We start from the raw sequence: 25,369 nt of genomic DNA, 5'->3' as shown, positions 1-25,369 counted from the left end.
CAGTGTTAGGCTTTCACAAGGCACATAGACGGTAATTTTGGTGCTGCATAGAATGGAGTCATGAGTGTATTCAAGTGCGTGTTCCACGGAATCATTTTCTTCACAATAAGACAAACAGGCTCATTCTGTTCAGGCCAACCCAGGGTATATTGCATGTTATTATTGTACCTGTGGATCAAACATATCGATCATAAATGTTGATACTGTAAATGATACAAGTTTTAAAATATGGAAATGTGAAGCGCACATTTGGACTCGTGTGTGGTTTGCTTGTACGGCATCGAAGCCGTATAGATTTTCAATCCTCAACGTCTTTCATAACCCATTGACACTCTCAATTTACAGCCTTTCCCTCGCTCAAACAACAACAAATGAGCAAAAGTAGCCCACTTAGCGGGAGGGATGGAGGCATCTTCTTGTCACACTCGGCGCTCAAGTGTATAACGGCTGTCAGTCAAACCCATACAGCACTTTGAAGTGGAGACCCCGAACTCTGACGTTATGTATGGCATGTTACTGTACAGCCACTGCATTTCAATTTAAGAGGTTATCAATGACAAAATCTGCCATTTTCAACCCCTATACAGGATGACAGGGGCTACCAGCAGGCGACAGGTTCCAGTTTGTTACATACTCAGAAGGGACATGATAAGGGGCTCACTGGATAGGCTACCTGATTAGACAGAGTTGGCGGGCCATGCTAATAGTAAGTCCATGCTCATTGGAGGGCCACCGTCATCTCTGGGACATACTGATGATTGGGAGTCACAGAGGATTGTGCACGGTCAGGTGTAGCAGTCAGTCATACACAGCTCGCACCGAGCCAGTTGGCAAGCCGCCCTGAAAGCTCACAGAAAGCCACAGCAGATACCTGCAATTTGTCATCGCTATAAAATAACATTCACAGTCCAAAGTTTTTGTTCTTAGGGGGATGATATTTAACGCCATATCGATGTCTTTACAAAGCTTTTTATTATCAGGCCTTTTTTCCCCTCATATTTTTTACACCAGTTGGCAAGACACTAACATTTTAAGGAGACCTGTAATCTATCTTGACTACATTACTTTCATACCGCTTTGCATAGAGGGGGAAAAGGGGCCAGAGAGAGCGAGAGAGAAAGAGGATAAATGACTTGCTGTTACACTTTCTCCCAGTGTCGTTTACTTTACAGCCTCGCCAAGCGGCAAACAAATTGGCTTTGCTGTTATCACTCAGACAGGTGTCTGAATGGTGAGGAAGGCCAATCATGCATTGAAGTGTCTGCCAGAAGACATCCCACTGTATCTTGTAATTGCTTCAGATGTATTCAAGTGTATTCAATACCTCCGTCATATCTTTGGGTGGTTTAGAATAAGACACACTACTACACCACCTCAATGAAAACAAGGTCCTCCTGCCTGGGTTCATAAGTCATATACAGTTACAGTGCCAGTCGACATGACATAACCAGTCTATCCTGAGAAGCTGGTTTGATACGCTCTAACAATTCTCTAAACTCTTCCAAAACTCTGGTACTATTGTTTATGTCTCTCCACTATCGCCTCATAAGCCGCGGGTATGTGTTGGACTGTTGGGAGTGTAAAGAACTGCTGCGAAGTGAACAACTAATCTCTTGTTGTGTGTCAGAATGCATTCAGGTATGACACATTCACAGCCAGAATTCCGGCTGGATTTCAACCCTCGTCTGTGCACAAGTGACACATCTCTGAGTTTACTCAGCTAATCATCAGATTTAGAGTCATCTGTCTATTTCGCACATCACAAGTGCTCTGCTGCCTTAAACATTCCCCAGTTAGTACAACATTTGAAAGAACAGAGCCACACAGATCATCTCAATGGAAACCATTTTAGTGCTGGGCAAACAAATGTCTCACGCTCGTCAACACATGCAGCGACTAGTCAGAACTTTTGTTCTGGCCCATTGAGAATGTTAACAATAAGAAACATATTTAACTTAAATTCACAGCACAGAACCACACACTAGGGATTCTCTCAAGGTAAAGAGTGTGATATATCGGAATGACTGATCCAATTTCTGGCCTGATCTTGGCTGGATTGAAAGGATATCAAATGGTTTATAGACATGGCAGATTCATTTTAACACCTGTTTCAATATACATTACACTATATAAATGTCATTCTTTTTCGTACACCATGTCTAACCTCATCTGTATCATTGTGTGAAATATAATCCACGGGTGAACATTAAACAACGCATACTATACATTATAATATAGTTCGCTGAGTTGAGTTCGCTACATCATGTCATTGGGGTTGAATCCTTGGGACTTCAGCCTTGCCAGGATAACATCATTGTTGCAGGGTTCTGATTAGCAGGGCCCTCTATAGAGCTGACTGACTGACTGACTGGTTGACTGGCTGTCTTGACTTGGGGTTTCCCTGGTCCCATCTGCAGCTGGAATAGAGACAGGGGAGGAGAGGGGGGGGTGAAGAAGATGGGGCAAGAGAGATGGAGAGAGGGAGAGAGACAAATGGAGCCAAAAGCAACAAAACCAGAGCCAGCTATTTGCTTTGCTGTTACCAAGGGAGCCTTAATAAACACATCTAGGCCCTTGATGTCGCCTCCGGGGTGGCTGGATTGACCTTGAGTATCACTGAGAATGACTTGGTGTCAGCTACGGTCAGGGAGAGCGGTCTGATCTCATCACCGGGTCTGGCATGGTTTGGAGGTTCCTGTGAAAATAGGCCTGAGGTTTTCAATTCAAAAAGCAGCACACATCAAGCCTAGATAATAAAGGTACAGTAATAATCGCTGCTTCTAACAATCACCTGTCCTTCCTGAACAGATGTGTGTCCACAAGAAGATAAATCATAATCCCATAGTAAATGCAGTAGAGTCAATCAACAAAGGAAAAATCTGCCCTTCCTTGCTGATGATATTAAGTTATTTTGTGATAGTAGTTCAGCGAGCTTTATTTTCCAGGCAGATAATCAGAGGAAACAATTACAGGACTATTTCATTTCAAAGTTTTCAAACAAACACTTCCTTGATTCATTGTTTCTCACACTGCAGCCATTTTGCTCTCTAACTACAATACTCATATGACACCATACATAAAGTGACAGGTATCATTTTGACCAACATCATTTGAACCCACTGGAATGAAAATCATGGCCTGGATCTAGACATGTGCACATTCAATGTGTTTACCAAGGAATACATGCAAAACCTTTCATTCTGTTCAATTTCATTTGACATTTAATGTGGATGCATTATATCACCCCCCACCTCCCCCGTTTTTCCTACAGCCACCACCACAGCTGTCCAAGTTACTGCTGGGGGTCAAAGTGGACATTCTAAGTCTACCACCTTACCCTGCTGAGACTGACACCTGTTGGCCCCTCTTCATAAAGGCAACAGACAATTCAATAAGGCAGGCTTAGAGCACCGGGTCTGATGGGCGCAGGAACCGCCTCAACACCTCCTCCCCTCCTCTACGTGTCCCCTTCTCTCCTCTCCTCCTTGCAGAAAGGGCGGGAGTGCTCCTCCCAGCCACCAGACTCCCATAATCCTCTCTCAGGTACTGTGTGTTTGGACAGCTTGGAGGGCACGGGAGTCAGGACAAAGGGAGGCTCTAAAGAACCGATCCCACAGGGAGCAGCTAGTTTCGGGGTAGGCATACCCCACTGAAGGGCAAAACATTTTAGTGCCCCTACTCTTGGCAGTGGATCATTTATTTTGCAGTGTCAAAGTTCCTTTCTTCAGTTCTACACATTTTGCCATGGGGTGAAGAGAAAGTGTTGCAGTTTTAAAGCACATTTTCTGCAATTCCTTACATTTTGCCATGATGCAAAGAAAATGTAGCAGTTTTAAATCTAATTTCCTGCAATTCTATACAGTTTGCCATGACTTATGCCATGCTCATATGATATGTGTATGAGAGTGACTAACAAAATCAATGTGGGCCCCCTGGGGGTCAGGGCCCCGGAGAACATGCCCTGCGTGCCTGGTCTGTAATTTAGTGATGATTAGGCCTACTACAAGGGTTAGACAGCTGGCTAGGCTAACTCACCTCGCAACAGAACAATAAATATAATGCACTACCAAATTTCAAAATGGCACCTTGTGTATTCTACTTTTCTAACTCTCAACAGTAGAGTTAGAAAACACGGTGTGTAGTCACCTATAGGAAGAGGCGGCTCTGGGTATAGGGAGCACAGCACAAGCCCAGGAAACTGAAGGCACACAATGGATGCCTCTTCAGCATAAATAGACGGCGATCAAATGAATCTAGCAGCAGCAGCTCAAGTACATTGCAGTGCATGGCTGTGTCCCAAATGGCACCCTCTTCCCTATCTAGTGCACTACTTTTGACCAGGGTCCAATAGGGCTCTGGTCAAAAGTGGTGCACCATATAAGGAATAGGGTGCCATTTGGGATTCAGCTCATGTCTCTGCTGGGGCTTGTTGGTGAATGGAAACCGTTATGGGGCATTGGCAGTATATGTAACCTGTCAATCTGTCTCGACAGCATCAAGAAAGATGACGTGACTAACCTATATCCTGGCCTTGATTTCAGGATAAAAACAAGTGTAAACCATGGATGTGTCACTAGTTGAACATCGCATTGTCAATGGAAACATCTGCCTGGGTATTATGATAGTTTACAAGGGACTTTGAGCTCATGCCTGGTTACTTTGTAGCACTGTCTTTATTTTTAGACTGATGCGCATTCACCTGTCAAATTATAATTGGAAAATACAGATGTCTTCTTGACAACTTCACACTATAGACTTAGTGTAATATTGGAATAGCTGCCTGTGACACTGACAATGTGCGAGTCACTCTTCTGATCCTCTGTTTAACTCAACCAAATCTCCACCGCACAAAGACAGCAATGAATGAAAGCTTTAGTCTGGGACTGGGAGGTCTACCACCTATTGTGTGTATGTGTGTGAGATGTAACCTAAGATCTCTCTCCCTCCCCCCTCCTATACCTTGTAATTAAGTAGAATTGTTAATGGGCTTGAGAAGAATTTGCTTGTAACGTGATCCTGCAATTAGGGATTGTCTTTGCATTAATGTTGGGGGTTGGCTCCCGACTCCACTCCCAGAGTTGGAGGGGAAAGAAGGACGCCTTTGAGAAGTTACCAGGGCTGGTCAGGCACCTGAAAGACACAGTGCTCTGAAACACACCACAGTGTGGCTTTCCCTTTCCCTCCAGGAGAGCAGGGGGTCGGCGTCAACGGACACCCGACCCCTCCCGACTAATCCTACCCAGCATCCTTTGGGGCCTCACAGGACACGTTCCCCCTTGACTGAAAACTGTTGGAACTGGGACTGACAAACTGAAGCCAGTTCAGTAGGGCCAACAGGACCACCAGTCTTAATGGCAACCAGTATTCCCTTAGCCTGGTCCCAGATGTGTTTTGACAAGACAGCACAAACAGATCTGTTACCAGGCTAGTATTCTAATAAAGAGGTTAGACTACACATGATTCATTCTTCCTCCTCCTTCTCCCAGGTGATGTGGTTGACATACCTGACACAGACACGCCCACAGTAGGTGGTATAACATCTCTGTGGGATTTCTCCAGGAAACCAGTTTTTAATTGACTCTTCCTTTTATTGAAATTCTGCATGTTTGAGCAAGCATTGACAAGCGCTCTCTCTTTTCATTAACTGAGGGGAAAACAGGGAGGTGATTTTAGTACACAAAGAGAACATGCTGTAAAGTTACTTACTAAATGATCAAGCATAGATATCTCCCCCAGGCATGTCAGCAGCACAGCCTGGAAAAGAGACTTCATTAATTGTGTCAAGAGATTAATACTGCTTTTAATAATATTTGCATAAAAACCTTGGCAATCATCATAGTCCTGTTTATGTAGCACACTGACTTCAGATCTTGATTGGATGAAGTAACTGACAATGGCTCATTTCGTAGTGAAAACCTAGAGGACTCGCAGGGTATTAGCAAACTATCCTCTAAACGCTGGATAAATGATGTGCTACAGGCGCGGCGTAAATCACTCTCTCTAAACCAGGCAGGCCTAACACACACACGCATGAACCTACAAACAGCGACAACGTGCAGGCTCACTAATGTCACTTCAAATGATCACTAATTTATTGTGAGGCCTAGTGCGGTTGACAGGCCGGGGTCGAGTGCTCAATATTGCAGCCAGGGAGAGAGGCCTACTCATGAATCACTGCACACACACACACACACACACACACACACACACACACACACACACACACACACACACACACACACACACACACACAGAACTAGGAGCATATATCAAACTCTCCCTGACCCACCACACACTGGGAGCAGAGCAGTGGACATTAGAGCCCCAATACATTCACTGATCAACGTCGAACCCCTCAAAACTCACACACTCCCCTCTCTCACATGAAATCTCACAGTAGGCTCAGTATGGAGTGAACTGCACACTTTAAACTCTCTTATTCAGTTTTTCTCTTAGTCCTGGTTTCGTAGCTCTGTACAGCAGCATTTAACCTCAAAGGCTTTCCTCCAATCACTAAGACCTTTATTGATGCTTGTTTATTTATTTTTTGCTCGTTTCAGTCAGTGTGCTTCAGAACACTTGTATGAGATCAATGAGGCCAGGTTGTATCATTATGAGTTCATATCTCACGGAGACCAGCGTGTTTACAGAGAGGCAAATGAAGTCCTAATGAAGTCATCACACTAAGGGGGCGTCCCAAATGGCACCCTATTCCCTTTACAGTGCACTACTTTTGTGCATTATATAGGGAATAGTGTCCCATTTGGGGCACTGCATAAGGGATCATAGGACAGGCCCAGGGCCTGCATATGTGTTCCATGCCAAACTTCCAGTCAGAGACAAATGAAACAACCAGAACCTCACTAATGATACTTTTTGGGAAAGTAAATAGATGTATTCAACATCTATATTTCTTAATCACAACGGTTTCCTGTGGAATTCTCTGCTGACAAAACACTATAAAACCATAAATCAGCAACAGGGGAGAGAAGGAGAGAGAGTTATTAGTAGTCATGGAAACATATTTTCCTGATTTCATCATCTTCAATGGGTTTTCACACTTTTAGTTAGTGTATCTGTGTATTCCTGAATATATATATATGTGTGTGTGTGTGTGTGTGTGTGTGTGTGTGTGTGTGTGTGTGTGTGTGTGTGTGTGTGTGTGTGTGTGTGTGTGTGTGTGTGTGTGTGTGTGTCTGAGACACTCTCCTAATCCCCTGACTATGTGGCACTGTCTACATGGTGGCTGCAAGGCGTGTTTATTGCCGTGTCAGCTGTGCCAGGGCAGGGAGGCACACACAGAGGATCTGCCCTCATAAAGACCACTAAACCCATGGAGATATGACTAAACCCACCTCATATCGCAATGGGCTGCTGGGAAACGGCTGCAGCTGCCCATGCCGCCAAGAAGATTAATCTACACTCTATACAAAAATATAAAACGCAACATACAACAATTTCAAAGGTTTTACTAGGTTACAGTTCATAAAAGGAAATCAGTCAATTTAAATAAATAAACTTGGCCCTAATCTATGGATTTCACATGACTGGGAATACAGATATGCATTTTTTGGTCACACATACCTTTCAAAAGAAAGTAGGTGCGTGGATCAGAATACTAGTCAGTTGTGAAGCCATTGGACGTACTGCTAAATTCCTTAAAACGACATTGGAGGTGGCTTATGGTTGAGAAATGAACATTCAATTCTCAACAGCTCTGTTGGACATTCATGCAGTCAGCATGCCAATTGCACGCTCCCTCAAAACTTGAGACATTTGTGGCATTGTGTTGTGTGACAAAATTGCAAATTTTAGAGTGGCCTTTTAATTGTCCCCAGCACAAGGTGCACCTGTGTAATGATCATGCTGTTTAATCAGCTTCTTGATATGCCACATCTGTTAGGTGGATGGGATTATCTTGGCAAAGGAGAAATGCTCACTAACAGGGATGTAAACATTTGTTCACTACATTTTAGAGAAATAAGCTTTTTGTGTGTATGGAACATTTCTGGGATCTTTTATTTGAGCTCATGAAACATGGAAACAACACTTTACACGTTGCGATTATATTTTTGTTCAATGTAGACGTGTGTGTCTGTGTACGTGTTTGGATGTTACACTTTCTTACCGGGCACATCCATGCGTCCGCGCACACAATCTTGCGCATGTTGATGTTGTCTATCCACACCAGAAGCGAGTTGCAGTTGGGATGAATTTATTGAATAACAGTGTGTCAATTTATTTTGCAACGCTCTCGCACGCAATGCGGGCGGTGTGGTTTGCAAGTTAGTGTGTGTGCGGCGAGAGGGGGGCACACCTGTAGTTTGTATGTTCCCTCATTCCCCCTTGTCGTTACAAGGCAGAGTGGTCTTAATGAGTCTCTCATTCAAAACTTGTTCAAAGGGCCCCATCTGGATCCTCTCTCTCGCGTTCTCTCTCCATCTCTTTCCCCTTTCTCTCTCCTCTGTCATTCTCTCTTTTTGTCTCACTCTCTCCCATCGAGCAGAGGTCTTGACTTTCTCAGTCAAAGGGTAGGATAAAGCCAGGATTCGAGACAGGCCACACCAGTTTGTCTCTGTATTAAACATGCTCCTCAATCTGTCCCTGGCTCAGCATTGATGAGCTCATCCCTCCTTACTCCTTGACAACTGGCCCTGTCGCAGGTGAACACACACACCAACCCACAACACATATAGCCAGGTAAGATCAGTGTCTTATTGTGGCTTTCTGCCTCTTTTGTGTGAAAGGGCTGACGTTTATTAGCACAGATCTGACGGTATTGTTGCCTTGTCACGGGCATGTCTTAATAGAAGGCAGCTCATGTCAAACCCAAAGCCTGCCGCACTTGAAGCAGCACAGAGAACATGTCTTAACCCACATTGAGAAAGAGAGAGAGAGAGAGAGAGAGAGAGAGAGAGAGAGAGAGAGGCTTTTGGGAGACAGGGTTTAGCTGCTATAGAGGACTTGCTGTGTTGGGTCTATCCGTGGGTGTGATTTCCTGGAGAGATAGTGCTTATTAGTGCCACATAGATCTTTGCTCTCCCACTGGGGGCCTCTTGCCATATTTCACAGCCACACTGGAGCTGCGGGCCAGGGCTGATGTACTGTACCCAGAGGTGCCTCTCAGCCTCCCACCGCAAAATTACTACAATCAGCAGCACACACAGACACATACCACCTCCCAGAGAGAGAGAGAGAGGAGAGGGGGAGGGGGTAGTGAGAGAGAGAGAGAGAGAAAGGTAGAGAGATGGGGGGGTTGGGGAGAAAGAGAACGGGAGAGAGAAGGGGGTAGTGAGAGAGAGAACGGGAGAGAGGGGGATTAGTGAGAAAGAACGGGAGAGAGAAGGGGGTAGTGAGAGAGAGAACGGGAGAGAGGGGGATTAGTGAGAAAGAGAACGGGAGAGAGGGGATTAGTGAGAAAGAGAATGGGAGAGAGGGGGATTAGTGAGAAAGAGAACGGGAGAGAGGGGGATTAGTGAGAAAGAGAATGGGAGAGAGGGGGTTAGTGAGAAAGAGAACGGGAAAGAGGGGGTTAGTGAGAAAGAGAACGGGAGAGAGGCGGGTTAGTGAGAAAGAGAACGGGAGAGATGGGGATTAGTGAGAAAGAGAATGGGAGAGAGGGGGATTAGTGAGAAAGAGAATGGGAGAGAGGGGGATTATTGAGAGAGAGAACGGGAGAGAGGGGGATTAGTGAGAAAGAGAACGGGAGAGAGAAGGGGTAGTGAGAGAGAGAACGGGAGAGAGGGGGATTAGTGAGAGAGAGAACGGGAGAGAGGGGGGTTATTGAGAGAGAGAACGGGAGAGAGGGGGATTAGTGAGAAAGAGAACGGGAGAGAGAAGGGGGTAGTGAGAGAGAGAACGGGAGAGAGGGGGATTAGTGAGAAAGAGAACGGGAGAGAGGGGGTTAGTGAGAAAGAGAACGGGAGAGAGGGGGATTAGTGAGAAAGAGAACGGGAGAGAGGGGGATTAGTGAGAAAGAGAACGGGAGAGAGGGGGTTAGTGAGAAAGAGAATGGGAGAGAGGGGGATTAGGGAGAAAGAGAACGGGAGAGAGAGGGATTAGTGAGAAAGAGAATGGGAGAGAGGGGGTTAGTGAGAAAGAGAACGGGAGAGAGAGGGGGTAGTGAGAGAGAGAAAGAGAGAGAGAGGGGGTAGTGAGAGAGAGAAAAGAGAGAGAGAGGGGGTTAGGGAGAAAGAGAACGGGAAAGAGGGGGATTAGTGAGAAAGAGAACGGGAGAGAGAAGGGGGTAGTGAGAGAGAGAACGGGAGAGAGGGGGATTAGTGAGAAAGAGAACGGGAGAGAGGGGGATTAGTGAGAAAGAGAACGGGAGAGAGGGGGGTTAGTAAGAAAGAGAACGGGAGAGAGAGGGGGGTAGTGAGAGAGAGAAAGTGAGAGAGAGGGGGGTTAGGGAGAAAAAGAACGGGAAAGAGGGGGATTAGTGAGAAAGAGAATGGGAGAGAGGGGGGGGTAGTGAGAGAGAGAACGGGAGAGAGAGGGGGGTTAGGGAGAAACAAAACCTAGGAGGCTCATGGTTATCACCCCTTTCCGTAGACTTACACAGTAATTATGAAAACTTCCGGAGGACGTCCTCAACCCCTTCAGAGCTCTTGCAGCATGAACTGACATGTTATCCACCCAATCAAAGGATCTGGTAATGAATCTTGTAGTGAAAGCATAAGCTACAGCTAGCTAGCACTGCAGTGCAGTGCATAAAATGTGGTGAGTAGTTAAGTCAAAGCGAGAAAGACAATAGTTGAAACGTTTTAAATTAATTTAAAAATGCAGAAGCGAGAGAGAGAGAGTTAGCTATATTTCCTTGCATTGTTTTTCACTTTCACTTACTTAGTTAGCGAATGGAGCTAGCTAGTTTAGCATACTCAAACACCCAGCTCAAACATAGAGGGATGCTATGTTAGCTAGCAGGCTATGGCTATGCAACACTGGAACTCTTCCAAGTCAAAGTAAAAAGTAAGGGGTTAGGGAGAAAGAGAACGGGAAAGAGGGGGATTAGTGAGAAAGAGAATGGGAGAGAGAAGGGGGTAGTGAGAGAGAGAACGGGAGAGAGGGGGATTAGTGAAAAAGAGAACGGGAGAGAGGGGGTTAGGGAGAAAGAGAACGGGAGAGAGGGGGATTAGTGAGAAAGAGAATGGGGAGAGAGAGGGGTGTAGAGAGAGAGAAAGGGAGAGAGAGGGGGATAGGGAGAAAGAGAACGGGAAACAGGGGGATTAGTGAGAAGGGGGTAGTGAGAGAGAGAAAGGGAGAGAGATGGGGGGTGGAGAGAGAGTGAAAGAGAGGGGGAGGTAGTGAGAGAGAGAAATGGAGAGAGAGGGAGGGATAGTGAGGAGGGAGAAAGGGAGAGAGGAGGGGTGGAGAGAGAGAGTGACAGAGAGATAAAGAGAGAGATAAATAGTTTCTGCTGTAGCCGGGTAGCTGGGCCTGTCAGTTTATAGGAGTGCATATTGGTCATAACCTTAATGATGGGTCCAGGATGCCCAAGCTATTTGTAACGGGGAGCGTTTACTGAGTGTGAGTGACAGAAAACCACTACACAATGTCTGGAATAAGCCTATAATCTGGAGTCTCAAATTCAACATGGTTCTAAATGCCCAGGCAGCCTTCAATGGCCTCTTTGTTGGGGCTGGAGGTAAAGACACTAATTTGCATGTCATGATAAATGTTGTTTACACTGGGTGTACAGCGACTGAAGTGGCAAGTAAGCGCAGAGGAAATGATAGATACACATTGAGCCGCTGTAAATGTTAGCCAGACTCGTATATGTACACTTACACGCCCCATACATACACAGACGGACAAATGCAGACACCCATACGCACACAAAGACATCGATGCAGACAAATATGCAGAGCAGCAGACACACATACATGCACGTACACACAGACACACACACGCACACACAGTATCCATTTTATTATTCTCCTCATGATTAATAACCACTTGTTTTTCATTTCATTGTCCGTGGCCACCATTAATTATCCCAGCCTTTCATATCGTCAGCCCATTTTGCCACTCCGTCAGCGTTCGCCTTACACACAGTTTATTTTCCAACTATAGATACACGTAATAGTTATACAGAGACTCTCTAGTCCACTGAGTGGTTCTCTATGGGTCAGGCTGAGCTAGGTCTGACCTGTTCCACTCTCTCACTCTCTGCTGCATGAGAAATGATGCCTCCTCTAACCAGGCAGGCTGCAGGGAGTTACCCAGCCCTGGCTCACCCTGTCCCAGACCCATTTCAAGGAGCTCTGGGTGATTTTTCTTTCTCCTGAGGAGGAGGGCGGCGAGGGGGTGAAGGGGGTGAGAAACGATTTAAGGCAGAAAACAGGCTGTGGGTCACTGGCATCGCACAGTGGCTCAGTCACTCAGCTCAGGGATGAAGGAGGGGTGGGGGGGGGGGGGGGGACTGGGTCACCCTCTCCTACTCTTCCTGGACCATGGCCCCCCTGGGGTTGCCAGCTCAAACAAAGCCCCTCAATTCAAAGCGTGGCAGGGCAGTGTGTGTTTGTTTTATAGTGCCAGGTAATGTCATTTAGGAAGCATGCAGCGTTTACAATGCATACCATAGCGGGCCGTGGCCCCTGCATGCCACCGTTTCCCAGAAGGCATTGTGGGGGGCTTTGATGTGCCCTAGCGGCTCTTCTCTGTCATAGTCGCCACTGAACCGTGGTGTGAATGAGACACTTACACAACGTGACGCTCCCGTCTCGATCCGTCACTCCGAAGCAGAGTCGTGTTAGAGCATCCCTGTGTGGTAGCAGGAATAATATTGGCCTTTCCTGTTTCCCACAGAGTGTAACTGTCTGGCTGAGATGGTGTGGGGGCCTGCCGGGCGCTTGCTTTCTCATGCTCTGCCAGCCGACCCGGCTACTGCGGAACTACCGATAAATCTGCTTCAGGGTAAACACACCAACCGACTGACCGTACAAACCAACGAGCCCCCCAAAAACCTTGCTCCGCTCAGGAGTCTGCCCCTTACATCAGTGGAGGCTCCTCAGAGGAGGAAAGGGAGGACCATCCCCCTCTGTGAAAAGTCATAATAATAACAATTGTGAAACATAAAACTATACTAAATATATTCACATCACCAAATAATTTATTAAAACAGACTGTTTTGCAATGAATGTCTACAGTAGCCTCAACAGAACTAGGGTAGCACCGTGGTGTAGCCAGAGGACAGCTAGTTTCAATACATAACCTAGGAGGCTCATGGTTATCACCCCTTTCCGTAGACTTACACAGTAATTATGAAAACTTCCGGAGGACGTCCTCAACCCCTTCAGAGCTCTTGCAGCATGAACTGACATGTTATCCACCCAATCAAAGGATCTGGTAATGAATCTTGTAGTGAAAGCATAAGCTACAGCTAGCTAGCACTGCAGTGCAGTGCATAAAATGTGGTGAGTAGTTAAGTCAAAGAGAGAAAGACAATAGTTGAAACGTTTTAAATTAATTTAAAAATGCAGAAGCGAGAGAGAGAGTTAGCTATATTTCCTTGCATTGTTTTTCACTTTCACTTACTTAGTTAGCGAATGGAGCTAGCTAGTTTAGCATACTCAAACACCCAGCTCAAACATAGAGGGATGCTATGTTAGCTAGCAGGCTATGGCTATGCAACACTGGAACTCTTCCAAGTCAAAGTAAGCCAGTGTAACTGCTAAACTGCTTGCTGACTATACACTGTACTGCATGAATGTAGCAGGTTTACTAACACTTTCTATTAGCTCTGTTGACTATGACGTTAGCTATTACGGTGATAACAATGTAGGCTGTGTGTAGAGGTTAGCAGTTATGATATGAAGGTTTGGCTTAGAAAGTTTTTTTTTGCCTGGTCACAGACAACTAATGTGTTGTGCACTGAAGTCCACAAGGGAAGGGAAAAGGTGAGAGGAGGAGAGTGTGTAGCTGCGAGAAGAAATTATAAAACGAGTAAAGTGATCATGCTGTTTGTATGTGACTGCAATGAAAGTGAACTATGTGTGATCAGGGGTGTATTCATTCCGCCGATTCAGTTGAAAAACATTTCTTAAACGGAAGCAAGCGTTACAAAACGGGGATAAACATACCTGAATTTGTCTAATAGAAACTTTGCAACTGCTGGACTACGGATTACACCACAGATCAGATAGATGCAGGCAAGAGTGTGCAAGGCGGTATTGAATGTGTCACTGTCACCTTGACTACTCACATTTTTCTCTCAACCTGTGCATTGTAAACTTTAATTCATTGGCTTGACTGTAGCAACCTCATGATGGGTATAGGGAAAATTCAAGTACCATGTAGTAGCCTAAACCTGTCTATGTTACATTGAGCTGGGTGAATGGAATATGAATGACAGTCATCCAACATGCTGTAATAAAATAAGGCTATGCTTCTAAAATAAATAATAGTCCTCCCTCATCTTAAAACGGCACTGACCTTAGATCCACCTATGGATGTGGAATGTGGAACAGTTTGTGGTTCATGGGTTAGCTTATAGGGGTAAAGGAGGGACAGTCACTTGATGCAGGTTGTGATGTGTTTCAACAATAAACAACAGCAAGTAACAACTATTTCAAAATACAATTGGATGGAACTGTTGCAGTTGTGGTTATGATCATAAGCCTACGCAGGGTCATCAAGGCCACTGAGGAAGACTGAGGCTATGGAAGGATATTACATATGATACATTAATGATGTTCTATTAATCCTACCAAAAACAATGTTCCTGGTACAATTCACCTACATAGAGCAGCGTTTCAGACAGACACCGCTGTGGTTCTCACAGGATCCTGAAGATGAATAGCCGTAGCCAGCTATCTCTCAGTGGGCTGACTTAAAGTGTCCCTGGGGTCTAATTCCAGGAAGGGAGCAGGCGGGACACAGAGACAGAGACAGAGACAGACACAAACATAGAGACAGACACAGAGACAGACACAGAGACAGATACAGAGACAGAGAGAGACAGAGAGAGACAGAGAGAGAGACAGAGAGACAGAGAGAGAGAGAGAGAGAGACAGACACAGACACAGACACAGACACAGACACAGAGACAGAGACAGAGACAGAGACAGACACAGACACAGACACAGACACAGACACAGACACAGACACAGACACAGAGACAGAGACAGAGACAGACACAGACACAGACACAGACACAGACACAGACACAGACACCGAGACAGAGACAGAGACAGAGAGAGAGAGACAGAGAGAGACAGAGAGAGAGAGAGAGAGAGAGAAAGAAAGGGAGAGATTTAACTGTAATAGTGAAGGTGTTAACTTGGCAGTAGAGAGCCTAAACAGTTTATTTACCTTTCAGCTTCCCTATCAAATCTAAAATTGTCAAGCAGACAACCAAAGAAAATGAACAACAATGACAAATTGTTTGATGAAGAAAGCAAAAACCTAAGAAGGAAATTGAGAAACCTATCCAACAAAAAAACAGAGACCCAGGAAACCTGATCCTTCACTATGGTCAATCACTTAAACAATAAAGAAATACACTACGGAAAAAGAAGGAACAGTGAAGGCATAGAGTTAACACAAAGAGTTATCTATCCAAAACGAAGATATGAATAAACCACTTCTCTAATCTTTTTGTCTCCATAATAAAGAACAAACAGCAATAACATATACATGATCAATTACAAATCTTAGAATGAGCTATTAAACACTAGCAAAACTCACTGGATTCTACAGGACAACTACAGGACAACATACAAACACTCCAACCCAAAAAGGGCAGTGGTGTTGATGGAATCCTAAATTAAATGACAAAATACCACAAAACCAACTGACTATACATAAACTCTTTAACATCATCCTCAGCTCTGGCATCTTCCCCAATATTTGGAACCGAGGAGTGATCAACCCAATCCACAAAATTGGAGACAAATTTTACCCCAATAACTAGCGTGGGATATGCGTCAACAGCAACCTTGTGAAAATCCTCTGCATTATCATTAACAGCAGACTTATACATTTCCTCAGTGAAAACAATGTACTGAGCAAATGTCCAATTGGATTTGAACTAAATTACCGTACGACAGACCACGTATTCACCCTGCACACCCTAATTGACAAAAAAACAAAAAAAACAAAGGCAAAGTATTCTCATGCTTTGCTGATTTCAAAAAAGTTTTTGACTCAATTTGGCATGAAGGTCTGCTATACAAATTGATGGAAAGCGGTATTGGGGGATAAACACACAACATTATAAAACACATGTACACAAACTACAAGTGGGAGGTTAAAATTGGTTTAAAAAAACACACATTTCTTTCCACCGGGCCATGGGGTGAGACAAGGATGCAGCTTGAGCCGCACCCTCTTCAGCATATATATCAACGAATTGGCAACGGCACTAGAACAGTCTGCCTCACCCTACTAGAATCTGAAGTCAAATGTCTGCTGTTTGCTGATGATCTGGTGCTTCTGTCACCAACCAAGGAGGGCCTACAGCAGCACCTAGATCTTATGCACAGATTCTGTCAGACCTGGGCCCTGACAGTAAATCTCAGTAAGACCAAAATAATGGTGTTCCAAAAAAGGTCCAGTCACCAGGACCACAAATACAAATTCCATCTAGACACTGTTGCCCTAGAGCACATAAAAAAACTATACATACCTTGGCCTAAACATCAGCGCCACAGGTAACTTCCACAAAGCTGTGAACGATCTGAGAGACAAGGCAAGAAGGGCATTCTATGCCATCAAAAGAAACATAAATTTCAACATACCAATTAGGTTTTGGCTAAAAATACTTGAATCAGTCATAGAGCCCATTGCCCTTTATGGTTGTGAGGTCTGGGGTCCGCTCACCAACCAAGACTTCACAAAATGGGACAAACACCAAATTGAGACTCTGTTCACAAACACAAACACACCCTACAGAGCCCCAGGACAACAGCACAATTAGACCCAACCAAATCATGAGAAAACAAAAAGATAATTACTTAACACATTGGAAAGAATTAACAAAAAAACAGAGCAAACTAGAATGCTATTTGGCCCTACACAGAGAGTACACAGCGGCAGAATACCTGACCACTGTGACTGACCCAAAATTAAGGAAAGCTTTGACTATGTACAGACTCAGTGAGCATAGCCTTGCTATTGAGAAAGGCCGCCGTAGGCAGACATGGCTCTCAAGAGAAGACAGGCTATGTGCTCACTGCCCACAAAATGAGGTGGAAACTGAGCTGCACTTCCTAACCTCCTGCCCAATGTATGACCATATTAGAGAGACATATTTCCCCCAGATTACACAGATCCACAAAGAATTCGAAAACAAATCCAATTTTGAAAAACTCCCATATCTTTTGGGTGAAATTCCACAGTGTGCCATCACAGCAGCAATATTTGTGACCTGTTGCCACGAGAAAAGGGCAACCAGTGAAGAACAAACGCCATTGTAAATACAACCCATATTTATGCTTATTCATTTTATCTTGTGTCCTTTAACTATTTGTACATTGTATATATATATATAATATGACATTTGTAATGTCTTTACTGTTTTGAAACTTCTGTATGTGTAATGTTTACTGTTAATTTTTGTTGTTTTTCACTTTATATATTCACTTTGTATGTTGTCTACCTCACTTGCTTTGGCAATGTTAACACATGTTTCCCATGCCAATAAAGCCCTTGAATTGAATTGAATTGAATTGAAATTGAATTGAGAGAGAGAGACCTCCCCTCTAACACAAAGCGGCAGCCTGCCTTTCTCATACTGCCGCACAGGCCCTAGCTGTCTGGGTCTGGGTCTCCCTCTCCTCTCAATCTCCCTCCCCTCTCTCTCTCCATCCCCGCCACACATTCCTCCAGCACCCAGGATTATTATTGGAGGAAATTTATAGGGCCATTTATTTCACTGGATTTGAATGACATCGGTTCTGGTTGAGTGGGCCTAGCGCAAACTCCCGGGCCATGTGGACCAGGGAAAACAGAGCAGGGGATAAATCAAGACAGAGAGGAGGAGAGAAAAAGAGACTTTTCATATTGTTTCCCTTCAATGCAGGTCTGAGCAGTTGTATTGCTCAATAACATATTGTGTATGCGTAAAAATGTAACAGCACATGCTGTCGCCTTTTACTCTCTTGCTCTCTCTCTCTCTGCAGACGCATCCGCATGCCACTGGGCCCCAGATCACTCGGTTGCCTGTCTGCATTGCACACAGGAATGTGTGAAGTTAAAGAAAGGAAGCATATTACACAGCAAGGAGAGGGCCAAGCCCTAGAGGAATGGGGGGGGGGGGGTCACAAGACAAAAGTCGGAAGCCAATTTACAGGAATATCACCTCGAAGCACTGAGGCAGGCAGTGAGATGAAGGGTCCTGCACAGCTGCATGGGCCAGGAGCGTTTCCCAGTCCCCTCTACAAACCTGAGGAATCCAGCTCTCTAACGTAATCTCCTCTAACCCCCCATCTCCATTTAATACACACAAACACACACCAAACCCCACAGGTGTCAGGGGCTGCTAATCATAGAGCAGAAGGGCAGAGAAGAGCACGAGGGGTGTGTCTGTGTCTGCCTGTCTGCCTGTCTGTGTGTATCTACAGTAGGTCTCTGTACGAGGAGGGGCTGCTATAGTAGAGAAAGGATATAGTATTGATGAACCAGGTGGAGTCTAGCTAGTAGCAAGTGGACCACCCACTCACTGCATCCACTATCCATGCCCCACTCAGCAGGGGGAGCTATACTGCTAAACTGATAACACTATTCAGTTCACAGGGCTGTCTGACTGAGTGGGTCTGAGTGTCTTGAGTTCAGACATGTGCAAATCCCTTGTGTAGGCTGCACCAGCTGCAGCTGCAGTGCGTCAGCCAAGGCACTGACATATTGTCTTTGTGCTTCAGGCCAGACTGTTTCACCACCACAGCATTGCAGGCGGCAGCCAGCCAAACATGGGAAGGTGTGACTGCTGGGGAGGGAGGGCTGATCGGAAGTGTCTGGTCTGGTCCCTCCCTTCTGAGGCCCTGGGTAGGCTGGGGGTGATTACTGTCTCTTGGCCCTGATAGAGGCCCCTGTGGTGGTTAGGGAATGATTATGAGCCTCAGTAAGGGAGGAAGGTGTATTAGTGTTTGTAAAGGGCATTGCCACAGTTTGGGTGTTTTTTAGGATTATAGAAAGGGTTAGGGCTGACATACAGGTATTTAGGACTGTAGGTTGGAGAAGCTGGGGGTGGGGGATGCATGAGTAGGGGCTGGTGGAATGGCTGTAAGGAGCTGGGGCTGAGACTGAGGACGAACGGGACTTCCCTGGGCAGAGGAGAGGAGGCGGCCTGGAATGTCCCTCTCCCTGAGGGGAGTTCACCACGCACACCTGGGCTCTCTAGGTAAAACAGCAGATACCAGGGACACATCGGGGGGAGGGGGAGCAGAGAGGAGCTTCAAGAAATGTACAGTATAATTCAGCTGTTAAATAAGTACTGAAGTAAGCGTGTACAGTATTATACTGAGTTAATCATTTCCTTCTGTACACCACACCATGTGGAAATAAATGTGGAATGGTCCGTCTGAATGACACTTTGGATACCTTAGCATCTATTCTTATGTAGGACACTTTTATGTGTGCATGTTATCCTCCATGTGATATTGACCCCTTTCCAGTTGGAAACCCTCCTGAGGTAACCTGAGTCTTGTTTGCACTGCACATCCCAACACAAACACCCCCTGTCCTCCCCATCTGGGCTTTGCCGAGACTCTTCTGCATGGCTCTGTGCAGCTGCAGATGTGCTAGAGCCGGGAACTCCATGGCCAGTGAGTGACACTGACGGCTGTCCTGGGAGGAGGGTGTGGAGGATGAGGGCGGTGGGGGGGGGACCGATAATCCCCATCACCAATAATGACCCTTCTTCAAAGCAAACATCCCCCACCCCCAAACCCCGCCCCTTCTCTCCAAAATCTCTGCCTACCCCCTATCCAAATCACAGCGGCCCTTCAGATCCCTGTGTGTGTGCGTGTGTGTGTATGTGTTAATGTGTGTGCACATTCGTGCATGAGTGCGTGTGTGTGTGTGTGTATGTGCATGCTCCCACAAAGACTATCTGCTAGGCTTGCAGCCTGGTATCTGTGGTTGCCTTAGAGAGAAACAGCCCCAAAACATTTCAGGAGACGCACTCATTTGAGGTCTGGGGGTTTCTCTGTTTGGGGTCCAGGATAAGCCTATCAGACACCAGCCATTTCAGACCCTTCACTGCTGAACACAAATCTGCGCACACACATACACACAAACGCATGCACTCATGCGCACACATGAGCACCCACACACACACACACACTTACAGAGGGAAGTGTGCGTAGCTCACACACCCACAGCTCAATACCACTTTGTCCAAGGGTCAGTAAGTGGGAAAACATGGAGTCAGCCGTTCTCACCATTCAACGCTGAAACAACAAACAGCGGGAATCCCAATGGGACAACTTTATTTACACGTTTATGTATCGAGGACCAAAAGCAACTTGTTGTTGGCTATCAAAATAATTAATCATGTTTACTGCCTTGGCAGGAAATATCAAATATTACAACAGCCTAATACACAGCATATAACAAATAATACACAATATTAGCACATTTCAGGCACCTTGTTTAAATGTGACTGTAGATTAGCATATCGTGGTGGCTATCCTTTCCTCAGGACCCTTGAGACATTAACTTATGTGAGGTATTTCTTCCTAAAAGGTCTACTCATGTCTGCTCTGATTCCCTGGTCCTCAGCCCTCCAAGACTACAGTTTAGACTAGAGGCTAGGCTTCAACACCTCGGAGGCCCACTACCCTCCACTCCACAGCCCTGAGAGCACAGTGTATCAGTGTCAGACCCCTGTGGCCTGACGACCTGATACTCTGACCCAGCGCTCCTGTCAAGTGAGACCCACTGAGAGCATTCCTGCTGTGGGAGTCGAGGGGCTGGTCATTGGCGATGTTGGGGGACTGGTGGGGGAACAGCAGAGCCGAGACCACCACCCACCGTGCATTCCACGGTCGCTGATCCTCTGGAAGGCTTGCCACTAGCTAATTTGCATCAGTAAACAGGCGAGTGGCTTCCTCAAAGGCCCATCGACAATGGGGCATGACGCGGGAATACCTCTCAACGTGTGTGTGCGTGGGGGGGGGGTAGAGGTGTGTGTACGTGTATGTTTCTTCTCCCATCTCGAGGTGCCAGGTGCTCTTACACTCCAGCACCACATAGGGGAGCTACAGCTTTTTACAAGTCAGTCAGTCAGTCAGTCAGTCAGTCAGTCAGTCAGTCAGACAGACAGTCAGACAGACAGACAGACAGACAGACAGACAGACAGACAGACAGACAGACAGACAGACAGACAGACAGACAGACAGACAGACAGACAGACAGACAGACAGAATCAGAACTGTCCAGCACTACACTGCAATCCAACAAACCAGAGTTTGGAACATGCATTTGCAGGAAAGATTCAAATGTTCACTCTCCACGATATGTGACATGCCCTCATCGTGCCATTGGAGAGGTTATTAATATGAATATGGGTGAAATCACATTATTTCACCAATAATACTCATGAGGAGGACACAAAACCTAAATGACTTTTATAAACCACACCAATACAATTCATACTGAACTTGATTTTATGATTTTATGTAGGCCTACTTTTAATGTAACATGTCCTTGAGTGTTCTGAAAGGAATCTGCCAAATAAAAGGTATTATTATTATTATTATTATTATTATTACTACTATATGCATACAGTCACTACCAGGAAACTCATCTTCATTTCAAGGTTACATTTAAATATTGGTGTAAATATAGTTATGGGGGCATGTTTTCATTGAACAATACAAAAGTTAAATATACAAAAATATATCCCTAACATTTACTGATATAAACTGCTCACAGATCCAAACGGATCTACAAGAGTTGTTAAAAAAAAAAGGAATAGGAAAATATATGTTTTTTTGAAAACATGTTAGTCACTTAGTCCAACACAGCTCTGTAGCTATGACAATGACGTAAGAGAAAGGCATTCTGCGTGCTACGACATGTAATAAATATCATTACATTCATTCTGGGCCATGCCAACCTCTCAGACACATTGGATGAATGAAGACAAATGAACTGAGAAATCCAAACATACATTTTTTTTCCTCAAATGAATTTGCCTATTCTTCTGTAGCCATGATTGAGAAGGATTTGTTGTTTTCTGAGGGTCTCTGTTTGTTTGTCATAGATCCCACCGATACTTTTACAGGGTGTGTGTGGGTAAAGAGGGATGTGGGCTCCTGAAATATAGGTGAAGGAGCTGAAAATAGGGCGCAAACACTATTTTTAAAGGGTAGAACACACACATGACTCGAGTTGAGCACAACACTATCATTCCCCCGCTCAATACCTAAATACATGTTTTATTCAAGCTTTTCTGTTGTCCAACAGGAGTTTTCTAGAGGACCCTATCAGGTATTTTGTTATTAGAGCAACACGATGAGAAGTTGAGAGAATTCATTTTAGTTCAGAGTTCACACATTTAATATTTATGATCAATGAATCAGAATTAATGTGTTTCAAATGAATAAAACATGAATATTTAAATATTTGCAGTATAGCTAATAAGATCTAAATCGATTGTTTTCTCTATGTATCATTCATCAAATTAAGGTTTGTAAAGTTTTTTTTTTAATCGAAGCCTATATGGAAATATGTATGTATGGAACATGAATAGTTTCCATACCAAGATCTTACAGAGAAACACACAATATGGGCCTATTATACCACAGTAAAATAAATATATATATAGTCATGTGTGTGTATATATATATCATACATAGGTTACTAATATCTGAAAGTACATTTCCAATTTAGATTAAATTAATTAAATTCATTTAATTTACCCCCCCCCTCCCCCCAAAAAATGTACCTTTATTTAACTAGGCGTGTCAGTTAAGAACAAATTCTTATTTACAATCGTATTGTCGCCCTTCAATGCCATACCAGGACGATGCCGGGCCAATTGTGCGCCACCCTATGGGACCCCCAATCACGGCCGGCTGTGATACAGCCTGGAATGGAACCAGGCTGTCTGTAGTGACGCCTCCAGCCTTAGACCACTGCACCACTCTGCAATATTTGATGTTATGTAAATGCTGTAATCGCAGAGCTTTTGTAATCCTCTTCATTCATTTTGGGACGGGTCACCAGTAATTCTCTTTTTCATGTGGTTTAAACCAAAATCTCTAAAATTAGTCATCTTTGTAGTGAGTTTAAAAATGTTTTTTTTAATGTATGACACAAATGTAAATGAATTGATTCCATTTAATAACATAATACATAACCTCATCCCTAAAATTATGAAGTGAATGCATAATTAGAAGAAAGGAATGATTCCAATATATGATAAATGTGATTGAAAATTACCCACAGAATTGTAGTGTGCCGAAATAACATTAGTGTTGCACTTCCTATAGATCCCATTTCTGTGTTGATGAGACTAATGAATGACAAATATAGTAAATTAGCATTATTGATCAATTATGGATAGATTTAAAATTGTGTTCTCATACAAAATGTATTTATAAAAGTGATGAAAAATATTGAACGTAAAGTTAAATAAATTCATGAATCATGTTTTCTAAATAATGAAATATTGCTTTAAAAAAATGTATTGAATATATTTTAAATTGTAATCTTTATTTACTTTACACAAAATCAACAGCCAATTTTTATACAGAAACTGAATTTTTGGGCGTTTGTAAATCAAAGAGCCGAGCTGAGGAAACCTTTTCATTAGAAACAGGACATGTAATCTGGAATCTTTGTTTTCCTTCTGGGCTCAAATGTTCCTCGCTTCCACGACAACGGGTGAACGGATGCAAATGGAGGAAATGTTTGGCATTACGAACACAACAGTACTGCTTGTGTTAGAACTAGGAGCCATGCAGCCATGTGGTCTGCCTCTGCCTTCCTAACCAAGGTTGTGTCCCAAATGGCGTCCTACTTTTGGGCCCTCCCTGGTCAAAAGTAGTGCACTATAAAAGGGAATTGGGTGCCATTAGGGAGATCAACCAGGCCACGAAGTGCCCCCCTAATCTGACACAGACCCCTAGACCCCCCCCCCTCCTGACTAGAGTTTTCTAGAACTGTCCGGTCAGGGGTGAGAGAGTGTCAGTTTAGCTCCCCCAGCGAACACAAGTCAACATGCCATAATCCTCCCATCACCTGATGTTACACTGCACCCGGCCTGCAATTAGCCAGCCGGCCTAAGCCAACCACACCCCACTGAGATATAGGGCTACGGCTGGAGCTGGGTCTGGGCATGAAGCTCTGGGCCCCTATTCATAAAGCGTCTTAGAGTAGGAGTGCTGATATAGGATCAGTTTTGCCTTTCTGATTATAATGAATTGACAAGGGACCTGATCTTAGATCAGCACTCCTAATCCGAGATGCTTTCTGAAATCGGCCCTTAGGTAGAGACCCATGGCACTGGGTGGGTATGGAGCTCTGAGATGGAGCTGCTGGTGTTACAGGCAGGTTTCCATGGCTCTGTGCCGACCGGCCCGGGCCTGGCTGCATGGCCCCTCATCTCTCACTATCACCACGCTGGTGGGGAAGAGATCAAAACAAACACGTGGTGGCGGGCACGGCCTGAGATGATGAATGACTGTAATCAGTATCAGGCGACTCACACTGCTCTCCCATTGGCAGAGCTTGGCGAGCTGAGGTTTGACGGATTCCCTGAGCCGCAGAGTGACAGGCTACACACAGTGGGATCTGTGACCTGGATCACCATCCGAGACTAGAGAGGTAACAGATCAGAGCAAGGCTCCGGCTACTTAACATAAAATATCCCCCTTCTTTACTGTGGAGCTGTCCACAGATATACGGTGCCGAGCCTCTGAATGCAAGCAGTTGTAAAGGGAAAATGTCAGAGGGAGAAATGGGAAACGTACCAGTTTAAGCAGATGTTTTGGTGATGGTGGTGGGCGCCGGCCCTGAAACAAATTGATGGGTTAGGGAAGGGAATTCCTGGGGCTTCGGAATCGAACTGGCCCCCATTCTCCACATTGTTTAGGGACCATGTGATTTCCCGCCCTTCATCTGGGGAAGGCAGCAGCAAGGGGGAAGAGGAGCACAGGAAGCAGCAATCTCTCTCTCGCCTCGACCCAACCTTCCCGAAACAGCCGTTACTCATAAACAAAAAGCCATATTGTAGCTAATTTTCCTGTCTGCTCTCAACTCTACAGTGTGTTACCGACGTGGGTGTGGGGGCGTGTGTAGTGTGGGTATCAGCATTGCAGAGGCTGGATCTCTACGCCTATGATCCCCAATTTCACTTTCTGGGCTCTGTGTGGGGTGCAGGGGTGGGGATTCCCCAAATGGACATGTTATCCATTTCCTG

At 45.0% G+C, this 25,369-nt stretch overlaps 1 long non-coding RNA gene across 1 annotated transcript in view; it reads right to left on the bottom strand.

Moving 5' to 3' along the window:
- Positions 1 to 1,844: 1,844 nt before the first annotated feature.
- Positions 1,845 to 25,369, bottom strand: part of LOC135565314 (uncharacterized) — a 35,787-nt gene continuing 12,262 nt past the window's right edge. Inside the window, exons 2-3 of the long non-coding RNA XR_010461510.1 lie at positions 5,707 to 5,754; positions 1,845 to 2,695 (exon numbers count right to left, since the gene is read on the bottom strand). This is a non-coding gene — a long non-coding RNA (uncharacterized LOC135565314). The remainder of the gene's footprint in view (positions 2,696 to 5,706; positions 5,755 to 25,369) is intronic.

The sequence above is a fragment of the Oncorhynchus nerka genome, linkage group LG27, assembly GCF_034236695.1.
Source record: "Oncorhynchus nerka isolate Pitt River linkage group LG27, Oner_Uvic_2.0, whole genome shotgun sequence".
NCBI lineage: Eukaryota > Metazoa > Chordata > Actinopteri > Salmoniformes > Salmonidae > Oncorhynchus > Oncorhynchus nerka.
The sequence above is the reverse complement of the archived record's forward strand: the minus strand, read 5'-3'. Positions and strand labels throughout refer to the sequence as shown.